The sequence below is a fragment of the Pinus tabuliformis genome, chromosome 5_2, assembly GCF_031772625.1.
Source record: "Pinus tabuliformis cultivar Carrire ecotype Pingquan chromosome 5_2, CPIR1, whole genome shotgun sequence".
NCBI classification, from domain to species: domain Eukaryota; kingdom Viridiplantae; phylum Streptophyta; class Pinopsida; order Pinales; family Pinaceae; genus Pinus; species Pinus tabuliformis.
The window spans coordinates 830,654,268-830,664,755 of NC_142306.1; the positions used below are offsets into that span (position 1 = coordinate 830,654,268).

General features: G+C 34.4%; 1 pseudogene; it reads right to left on the reverse strand.

The window, feature by feature from the left end:
• Positions 1-3,177: 3,177 nt before the first annotated feature.
• Positions 3,178-4,116, reverse strand: LOC149161889 (putative protein phosphatase 2C 53 pseudogene; annotated as a pseudogene).
• Positions 4,117-10,488: the final 6,372 nt, after the last annotated feature.

Consider the following 10,488-nt stretch of genomic DNA (forward strand, 5'->3'; position numbering starts at 1 on the left):
AAGCTTGAGGTGGATAACATATGCTTGTTCTATAATTTTCCCTTCGGGCAAACCCATCGCTATGTTTTAACGAGCTTAGCGATAGTGAAACTCGTTCTTGTCTGTTATGGACAAGTTTGTCGCTATTTAGTTTTAACAAGTTTAACGACAAAGATAACTCGGTCCTTTTCAATTTTAGAGAGTGTGAAAAGGGACGTAAAGGAAACTCAAAAAATCCTTTTTTGTCATCTAATCCCTTAAGTTAGAAAAAGTATAAAATAATACAAAAGGGATGAATTTTCGGTAATTTTAATGAGCCGAACAAAATAAGCGCTTGATATTTTTGTGTAATAATCCCTCAAGTTCAAAAAGATTAAAATCTAAAGGAGGGATAGCATTTCTGGTCCCTTTAACGAGCTGGAGAGGCCAATGGCTCAGCAATCTTTTCATATTTTACGAGTTAATTGAAAAGAGCTTAAAGGAGACTCGTCTTTGAGGAACGAGTGATAGATTCGGGTAGCAGCTGATTCCAGGTAACGGTTGGAATTTTCCAATCATGGCAATGTCACAAGGATGGCTAACATGATCACTCTTCGCAATTGTTCCTCAAAAGGGGTAAACAATCAAGTGGAGGTGAATGATCGGCCAATACAGAGTGGAGGTGATGATGAGAACACGACCAAGGCTTCAAAGGCTGATGATAATACATTCACGATGGTTATTTACCGGAAAATGGTTCATTTTTTAATGAGCTTAAATGTTGGGGGAAACACTTGCTCATTGCTTATGTTTATTTTTAACGAGCTTGAATTTTGCGTTAAAACTACTCGAGGCGGGTTTATTATTTAACGAGCTTGAACCCTGCAGTAACACTGCTCGTGGCAGGTTTATTTTTTAATGAGCTTGAACCCTGTGGTAACATTGCTCATGATAAGTTTTCATGCCCCTAGCATAATAACGCAAATCGAGGTGCATGCCCCCCAAGCTTCATTGCATTCATCTTGGTGGTTGGAATGAAGGTTTACCTTCAAGATCTTCGAAAGACTCGACTTTGGAAAAGGAGTCGTTTCATTTTTTAATGAGGTTGACACAGTAAAAGAACTATCCTCATGACTCCTTGTTTTATTTTTTAACGAGGTCGACACGAGATAATAACCATCCTCAGAATCCACCGTATTTACAGTATTTGATAGAAAATAAAAAACTGAAGGATGATTAAGGTTGTTGGAATAATCTTCGTGGTAATCCGGAAGATGGGAATGATGGTGGTAATCTTCCCATGGTGCCTCTCATATCATCATTGATTGCATGATTCCTTCGTCTGTAGAATATACATGCGACCAAGGATTTGAAGAGGTGCCCTATTCCTTAGACCTATCTATCCAAACACTCGATGAGCGTTGATTTGGGATTGCCCCCCCAGGCCAAGAAAATTGATTGCTACAATATTTCTAAAATGGCGATGATCCATGCTGACAAAATGTTTAGGAATATTCCGAATCCATTAGATATAGAAGATTTCATATTGCAAGTTTTCACTATGGCCACTTCCGCTAGATTACTCGGAGGTGGTAGGGCAAAAGTACCCATTAAGGCAGGGTCTTAAATAGAAAGCCCATCTCCTTAATGTTTTTGTTAATAATAGATGTAGTAGGCACCACAGTCTTATAGCTTTCCTTAAAGCTAGCATAGGTCCCATGTTTAAGAAATACCCTAAAGATCAAATCTCAGGGATGCATCTCTCTTTCATCCAAGAGACCACTGACAAGATTGTGAGAATCCTAAGGAAGCATAACATTCCCTCAAATTTTAGACCCCTTAACACCATTCATAGCTCCCTAAGATCTATAAAAAACCTTGTTGACCCCAAGGATATGAAAGGTGTTTATGTTATTTCATGTTCTTTTGGGACCTCCTGTGTTGGGGAAACTGGGCACTCTATTAAACAGAAAATTCATGAGCACACAGCTGACATCAAGCATGTGAGGACCTAGTCTTCAGCTTTGGCCAAACATCCATAGAAGACTAAGCATCATATATGCATTGAGTAAGCTCAGGTCATTGCTAGGATTGCTCCTTTTCATCACTGGAAAGTTTAGGGAGGCCATTGAAATTGAAAGAAGGCTAGATATTTGTTGTGACATTTAATATTTGTCCTTTGTCCTAGCTCCATTTAATGCAAAGTTCAAGACATGGAATTTGGACTATCTTGGGTCCTGTGCGAACACACAAATCTAGGGTGGCGAAATTTACTTCTAAAGTTTTGCACCAGTAATTTAACAAAGTGGAAACTTTGTTTCTACGTAAAAACATGGTTTAAGTTTCTATGAAATGGGAATATCAGTGTAAGTTATATGAAATTGTCCACTCAAGAAAATAACCAAGATCATTAAAAATTAAAAATTATATATGTGTGTGTGTTGTGTGTATTGTCCAAAATGAATATATATATATATATATATCTATATATATATATATATATATATATATATATATATATATAAACTATGTCTAATGTATTTTTTAATTTTTATTTTAGCCAACATAAGCAAAATTTCAACTTTGATGAAGAAGTGTTAGACATCACACTAGAACCTCTAGGCTAAACAAGGTGTTTGTTAAAAAATTATATATGTGTGTGTGTTTTGTGTATTGTCCAAAATGAATATATATATATATATATATATATATATATATATATATATATAAACTATGTCTAATGTATATTTTAATTTTTATTTTAGCCAACATAAGCAAAATTTCAACTTTGATGAAGAAGTGTTAGACATCACACTAGAACCTCTAGGCTAAACAAGATATTTGTTAACCTATAATATATTAATATATGATCATAATTATTTTTAGACAGCGATTAATAAAATATGTATAATAATTACATTAAATAAATTATAATTTTAATATTTTAATATCATAACATTATAAATATTTTAAAAATAAAAATATTGACCATAGATATTTTATTTTTTAAATTACTAGTTAATTATTTAAATAATAATCCAAATTTTTTCCCAATCAAAATTATAGATATAATAATCAGGAATTAATTAGCCACAAAATTAACAAGGTGGGATCTTTGTTTTTCAAGTATTCATCGTTTAATGAAACATATAATGATCAAATTTGAGTTAGTTGGAATCTCTAAGGATTTCCCCACCCTTGATGGCAACGTTGGATTCTCTACAGATTTTTCTCAGCCTTCAAAAAATGTGAGAGCTGAACTATCATAACAGTTATATCATCATTGGATCCTCTGGCTCGTGCTACCTGCACCAGCTTCTGGCAAGCAGATGAAGGACCTACTAATGGTATCCGATTAACTTCAGGCACCTCATTCTGGAGGCAAAAAGGCTTCGCAATATCCACCGCTTTTTGATCACTCACCTTGTCCCACAGCCCATCGGATGCCAGAATTAAAAAGTCACAGTCCCCTGTAATTGGAATAATTGTGGTATCTGGTTCAGCTGATATCAATTGTTTGAAGTTGGCATCGCCTATTGCCCTGGACACTGCTAGCCCTCCCTGAACTCGCCAAACTGTGCCTATGCGATAAACATATCCACCCCGTTTCTCTATGCGTTGTTGCTCGTCTGGCCTTCCAGGGTTGTGATCACATGTCAGAGCTTGGGCCTCTCCCCTTCTTCTGCTAATAACTGCTCGGCTATCCCCAGCATTAGAAACAACTAATAAGTTCCCTATGATCACAGCACTTACGCAAGTAGTACCGCTAACCATGTCAATTCCCTTGCTCAAAAACCCTTCATCTGTTTTCAAGTACCCGGCTCTCACTGCTTCTTCAATACTATTCTTCTTTTTTATTTCGTCTGCCACTTCCTCGCCGCTGAGATGTATATTGGCCAGAGCGTCCACAATATTCTGCCCGAGATTTTCTGCGGCAAAATTTGCAGCTTTCCTGCCTCCGTGACCATCAAATACACCGAAAAAGGGGACATGGAGTGACTGTGACTGTGACTGTGACTCTGATTGTTTGGAAGTTGGCAGAGGACGAATATTGAAAGTTGTGGCCTTGTGGAAATCCTCCATCTTTCCTTTGACGCCCTTTATGCATGAAACACCATAATGAAAACCGTCCAAGAGCGTACTTGGAGAAAACGACATCGAGGCTGCTGATAATCTGTTCCGGAAATTAGAAGCTATGCAATATTTGAGCACTGTCACACTGGTTGCTTTTGTTTCAAGATCGCTTTCAACAAATCAAGGTACCGCTTGTATATTTGTATGGCCTTCATGGGTCATTTCACGCAGATAACTCTCTGCTCGCAACGGTTCATTTCATGATACCAATGTCGGTTTGATTTAATAAATTTTGTACTACTTTTAGTTTTAGTTATGAATTATTACGAGTTGTTTTAGTTTTAGTTATGAATTATTACATGTGGTTTTAGACTATTAGATTATGTTTGTTTTTTCAATTGTATAGTTATATAAATTAAGTGGTTGATAACATGATAATTAGTTATTAGTATTTATTTTATGATTGGTATTTATTTTATTATATATTTTATATGGTTGAGATTTTTTATTATTTTATCATGGTCAATTTTTAATTTGTAAATAGATTTTATTATAATATTATGGTTATTGATATTTTATTTCAAAAAAAATTAACTCATTCATAGAACATTTTTTAATTAATTAATAACATATTTAAAATAATTCTCAATATTTGATATATGAATGATATTATGAATATTTTAGTTAAATTAAAATTCAAGAAATCGTATTTCGAAAACATACATATCCGCATATAATGATAATAATTATTATTATTATTATCTAATTTGAAAGTCATCGCCAAACCAGACATAAAATTGGTGTATGAGACCTCTTTGTTTGTGGGACAAGGGACCCACTTGTAGGTCACTGTGGGCAACTATTTGGTTGCTAATTCTAAGAAGGGATACATAAGTTTCCTCCTAAGTCTACGAAGGGTACATAAGGTGCCCCCTCTCATACATACGTTGCCCCTTTGGTTTTGAACCTGTGATTTCTTAAGAGGGAACACAAACTCTTAACCATTAGATCCACTCAAAATGTTTTTTTAATAAATTAATTTAATAAAAAAAATCTATAAATAATTTATGATTTTAGAAAACTTCACATTTTTATTTTATTAATATTATAAATAAAAATAATAATTAACAATGTTCCAATCCTAATTTATAAATCACTTAATTTTTCATTATAATTATTAATCATAAAACATTTTATATTATAATTATTTTATGTATTCTCTACAACTATGTATATTTTTAATGTTAAATCTTTGGCATTTCAACTTTATTTTCTCTAAACATGTTAGGGTAACATAAATGTGATTCTTTATCATCTCTCATCTCGTACCATCACTTAGGGTGGAATGATCTCTTCCTTGTATATCCATGAGAATGGAATGGTCTCTTTTTTGTATCTTTATGAGAATGGAATGGTTTCCTTCTTATATATTCATGAGAATGGGATGTTCTCCTCTTTATTAGTTTTCGTGGGAAAATTGTTATGAACTTTTTCTATTTTATTATACTGCACAAAAGCCAAGGTAGAAATCAAGGTAATTATTCTAAAATTTTAAAGTTATATTTTATAAATAATTTTATTCAACCAATAAGAAAATTCTTAGTTACTATGTCAATCGCTACGAAATTTAGAGACCTTATTTGGCCTTATATCGAAGCAAAACATGTGCAAGCTTATGATAACTCTCAATTCTTTAAGAAAGTTTCAGTTTCAATTGACTAATGCTAACATCAATACATAACATTTTACTTTATGATAAAATTACATGATCATATCTTTTCTAAAGAGTGATGCTATTACAGTAACCTCATGTGTAAACATACACATGGCTCACAATTGTTCCTACACTTGCCAGCATTGCTCCTACACTTTCCATCACTATCACTTTCTTAGCGAGTAATGACCCTGAGTCATTGTATAAGTGTTGTTTCATCTACTTTTGGTCTATTTCAAGCCATTTTCCAGCTAGCTGGTCTTGCCTAAGCAAATCTCTAAACCATCACAATAAGTTGCACATGTCTCATGTATTGTTGGTTTCCACAACACTTTCATCTTCAATATGTTTATCTACACATATAATGTATGATTCCTAGAGCTTTGGGCTCTTTAAGCTATATAATCCATATCAGATTAAATGGAAAGGAAGAGGGATTTTGAGTTTGTGTGTGATTCAATTCTTCCAATAAAAATGCATAGTTATGATACAAGTAATATGGCACTGTCAGTCTTGTCTTAATAACGGTGATCATAAGTTGTTGAATCTAACTTTGACATGCAATCTAAGTTGTTGGAAGCTTACCAAAGTCATTGTAGTTGAGGGTGAATAGAAACAGGGTTTGATTCTAATGTTGCCTCTACAACTTGAGCTACTTACTTTTTGGCTTTGTGTCTTTATGTGCAAGGTATGTGGGTTTACCTTTTGGATTGAACAAATGAGTCGGGGACAATCCTACAAGCTAAGAATGTCATAAGGATCAAAGTTAGCATGTCATAAGGTCATAAGGATTAAATTTAGCATGTCATAAGGTCATAAGGATTAAAGTTAGCAATTTTGCAAGCCAAGAATAAAAGAGAGGCAAAACTGATTTTACGGGTGTAATAATTGCAATTGCAAATATTAATAAGCCTTTGTCTTCATAAACTTCACATAGGTATTTCCATTGTGTCATATAAAATGTAAATATGAGATGAAGTCAAGTTACTTGTTCATTATCTTACATGTTTTTCCATTGTGTCAAATCAATATGTAAACTATGAGAAGAAGTTAGCTTACATGTTCGTTAGCTTACACATTCATGGGACCCTACCAAGTACACCATAGTAGCTCAAGTAGCATTTCACAAAGTTGTTCAGACTTGTATTGAGATCTATAGTGTGCATGCAACCCAACTCCATGCTTTAAAGGGTGACATTGGCATATGTGAAGGGTGTGTCTCCATTATTTGGCATTCTAAGCATATTCTTCCTAACCTTCACTTTTAGCAATTCCTCCAAAATCCTCCACCTCTTGTGCTCTTGTCCGTAGTGTCAAAAGCACCAATGCAACCCTTAACAATTCATCAGTGTATGTGAAGTCCCTTTAGTAGGATGATATGTTTTGTCTTGTTCAAAGAAAGGGCTCTCATTATTCAAACCATATACCGAGCTCAAAGAGAACACACAACAATAAGTTGTGGGTGTTGTGGGTTTGAAAACTTGCATATCTCAAACAAATTAGCCAGTCCCATAATCCCATAATGTTGTTGTGAGCTAGGATTCTCCATAGCATACTTGACCCCATTTTGTGCAGCCAAGTTCGACCCATAATTCTTGCAGCATTAGTCATCCTTAGCATAAAGCCCCAAAACTCATAGGTCTGAGGCCTCAATCTCTACAGGCAGGGGGCCATCAAATTCTAAAGGAGTACTCTATAAGAATTCCTTGGTTGATGTTCTCTTATCATATCATCCCTCACATCCCTATCTAGTTTGCTGAACTGGTGAGTTGATTTCTATATTGTCTACTACCTTCTATTGTTCGAAGACACTTCCTCTTGTAATGTTGCTTCTCCTATTCTTAAAATAGAAAATCTCTGACTCAGCTCTGGCTGATGGGGTTATCCAGCAACAAGTTACCCTCCATTGAATAGATTCATTGATTCAAATAATAGGACATGGTTCCTATTATCGCTTGACTAGAACCTTCCTCATTAAATGCCAACTTTTCAATTTGTCTTTCATGGAAAGTAACCAGATGTGTTGTTCAAATAGAGCTCTTTTTTGTGTTGTCCATCATGCATCTTGGGTTATTATAAGATAGACAAGTGGTAAAATAGTGAGCCCACATGGTTGGGTTATAAAAAGATAAAGAGACAAGTGGTAAAATAGTGGGCCCGTAGGGTCACAGAAGTGGTGATTTATACTCAATTAAATTATTAATCATGTATTTTGTAGAAGGATAGAAGGCTTAAGAGGATGTTGAGGCATTGGTGGCATGGGGGTATGTACCTATGTTGTATGTAAGATCTATATGGTTTAACAGGTAGGATGGGTAGCTAGTTATAAGAACTCAAGAAAATCATTGTTTTACAGGTAGCTTGTGTTACTCCACAAAATTCCACCACAGAGCTGTAATAAATCATTGTCAAATGTCCAAATAAATTGTCACAAGACATGGTGGTGACTCTGAACTCATGCATAATTCCAACCATTTTGAGTATACAATGTTGGTATGTTTTTTTTTTTTTTTTGCAGGGGTGGGATAGAATGAACTCATGCATAATCATATAATTGTAGGCAAATTTGTAGTTATATTTCAATATATTATCATTGCTTACGTGTCAACCTGACCATGCCTCTATATTAGCCCTTTTGTTCACGTTTTTTTTAGTCCCTGCTCTTTGCAACTATGTCGAATTCAACTGTGATTCTAGCCAAACACTTGACACTTTATCACTGGAACTTGGTAACTTGAATCCATTTTTCTCCAATAGGACATGGTGTATAAGGCAAGGGAGGTACTCGAATTCTCAACATATGCCCTAAAATGTATGTTGCAAAATTGTACGTTATAATACAAATTCTTAATTAGAAAGTATTAAAATTTAAACGGAAAATAAATAATTCATGAAATTAGAATCTAATACAAATAAAATTGAGACTTGTGATTCACATCTCTCTTTCTACATTTTAGCTTTAGCTAATCTTTTTATACTCCTACAAAACATGTGCCTTCATAGAGTCCATTAGCAACTTTGGGAATGGTGTATATTTTTAGAATGATTCTTTCAAAAGTAAAATGATGGAAGTTGTTAGGATCCTATAATCTAGGAATCAAAGTGTGTTTTCCTATCTTACTATTTCATTTTGGGGGTCTTTTTTTCAATTTTAGCCTATGAGTCACTAAATTTCATAGCCTAAAGGGTCATTGTATAAAGAGTCATACAAGTTAAGAGCATTGTAAATTTTGATGTCATAAAGGGGTATTTTATCCCTAGGTCGAATTTTTAAAGGTGTAATAGTCCATGAGAGGTCATTATTAGAGTTTAAGGGGTCATGTCATGGGTCTGCTAGCGGTTTATACTTCTCATTCCTCCATGATTTCAAATTTCGTCATCATGACATGAAAGGGATTGTGGTGGCATTAAATTCAAAAATTCTGCAAGCCATCCCTCGTTTTCCTTCATCCAAGGTGAAATTCGAGCTCTAAACTAGTATGAGGTTTCAAAGAAGGTTGCAGAGTTGAAGGAGGAGGTTTAAGCTCAAGGTATGTGGTTGTTGTGCATATGTTGTGCAAGTTGGAGTTAGCTATCTTGAAGGTGTGCAGGCATTGAAGAAAATACATCAGGGGTTCTACACCTTCTAACTATCATTACAAACATGCCCATTTTCTTCATTTTTCCAAGAAATATCAACAACCATATCAACCATGGAGGTTTGCCACACTCTGATATGAATTTGCTATGAAACTAATTTTTTTTGTCATCATTTTCAAAAGCATTTTAGGACCAGATGGAAATGAATTTCAAAAAACGGAAAGAGGTTTTTTCCAAGAACAAACCAAGGAAAAAAAACTCCTTGAGTTTATTTATAGGTATCATGTATTGGAAGAGTAAAATGCATATTTACAGTCTATTTTTGAGGTTTTACCATTTCATGTTTTAGTTATGATGTTTGGGTGCACATTGTGAGGAAATGGATTAGGAATTTTTTGAAAATGAGAGAAGTTTCTCTCAAGAAAACTTTCATCTACATAAAATTCCCTCATATTTGTACCAGGTGGCTTGATTCAGGATATATGATTTCATCTTTGAACCCTATCTTTCCATAAATTCGATCCCTGTTTCGTAGCAGACTTGCTACGCATTTGTTGGGAAAACTAAAAATAGTCATTTTGAAGGCTTGTAAGCATGGAAGGAAGCAGTCAGTGGGTTATACATCAACACCAAGTCATCTCAGGCACATCTACATACTCAAGTTTGCACAGAGACAACCTGTAACCATACCAATTTGAAGACTTATGCCCTCTGTTATGCAACTGTTGCGCAAACATATCAAACAATTTTGTTTTATAAATCTTTGAATTTTGGAACTTCTAGAAGTAGTTTTGGTTATTGGATAAGTTTTGATAAATTTAAATTTATTTACTTTGAGTTGTTAAACAAATATTCCAACTTGGTCAATGTTTCTAAATTGTATTAGTCTTGATATAGCAGTTCCAATTTTGCTGCATATCAAGTAAAGATGCATTGTATCTAGCCCATTTGATGATCGATTCCAATTCTCTTGCAATATCCTCTTTGAAAGAACTGATCAACTTCTCATCGCCGGTTAAAAATAAATCATCGACATATAATAATATAAATAATAATTTACCTTCAACAACAATATGATAAAGGCTTGCATCCGCTTCACTTTTTGTGAAGCCCAATCCAGTGAGATAGTTGTTGATCCTAGTGTACCAAACACGGGGTGATTT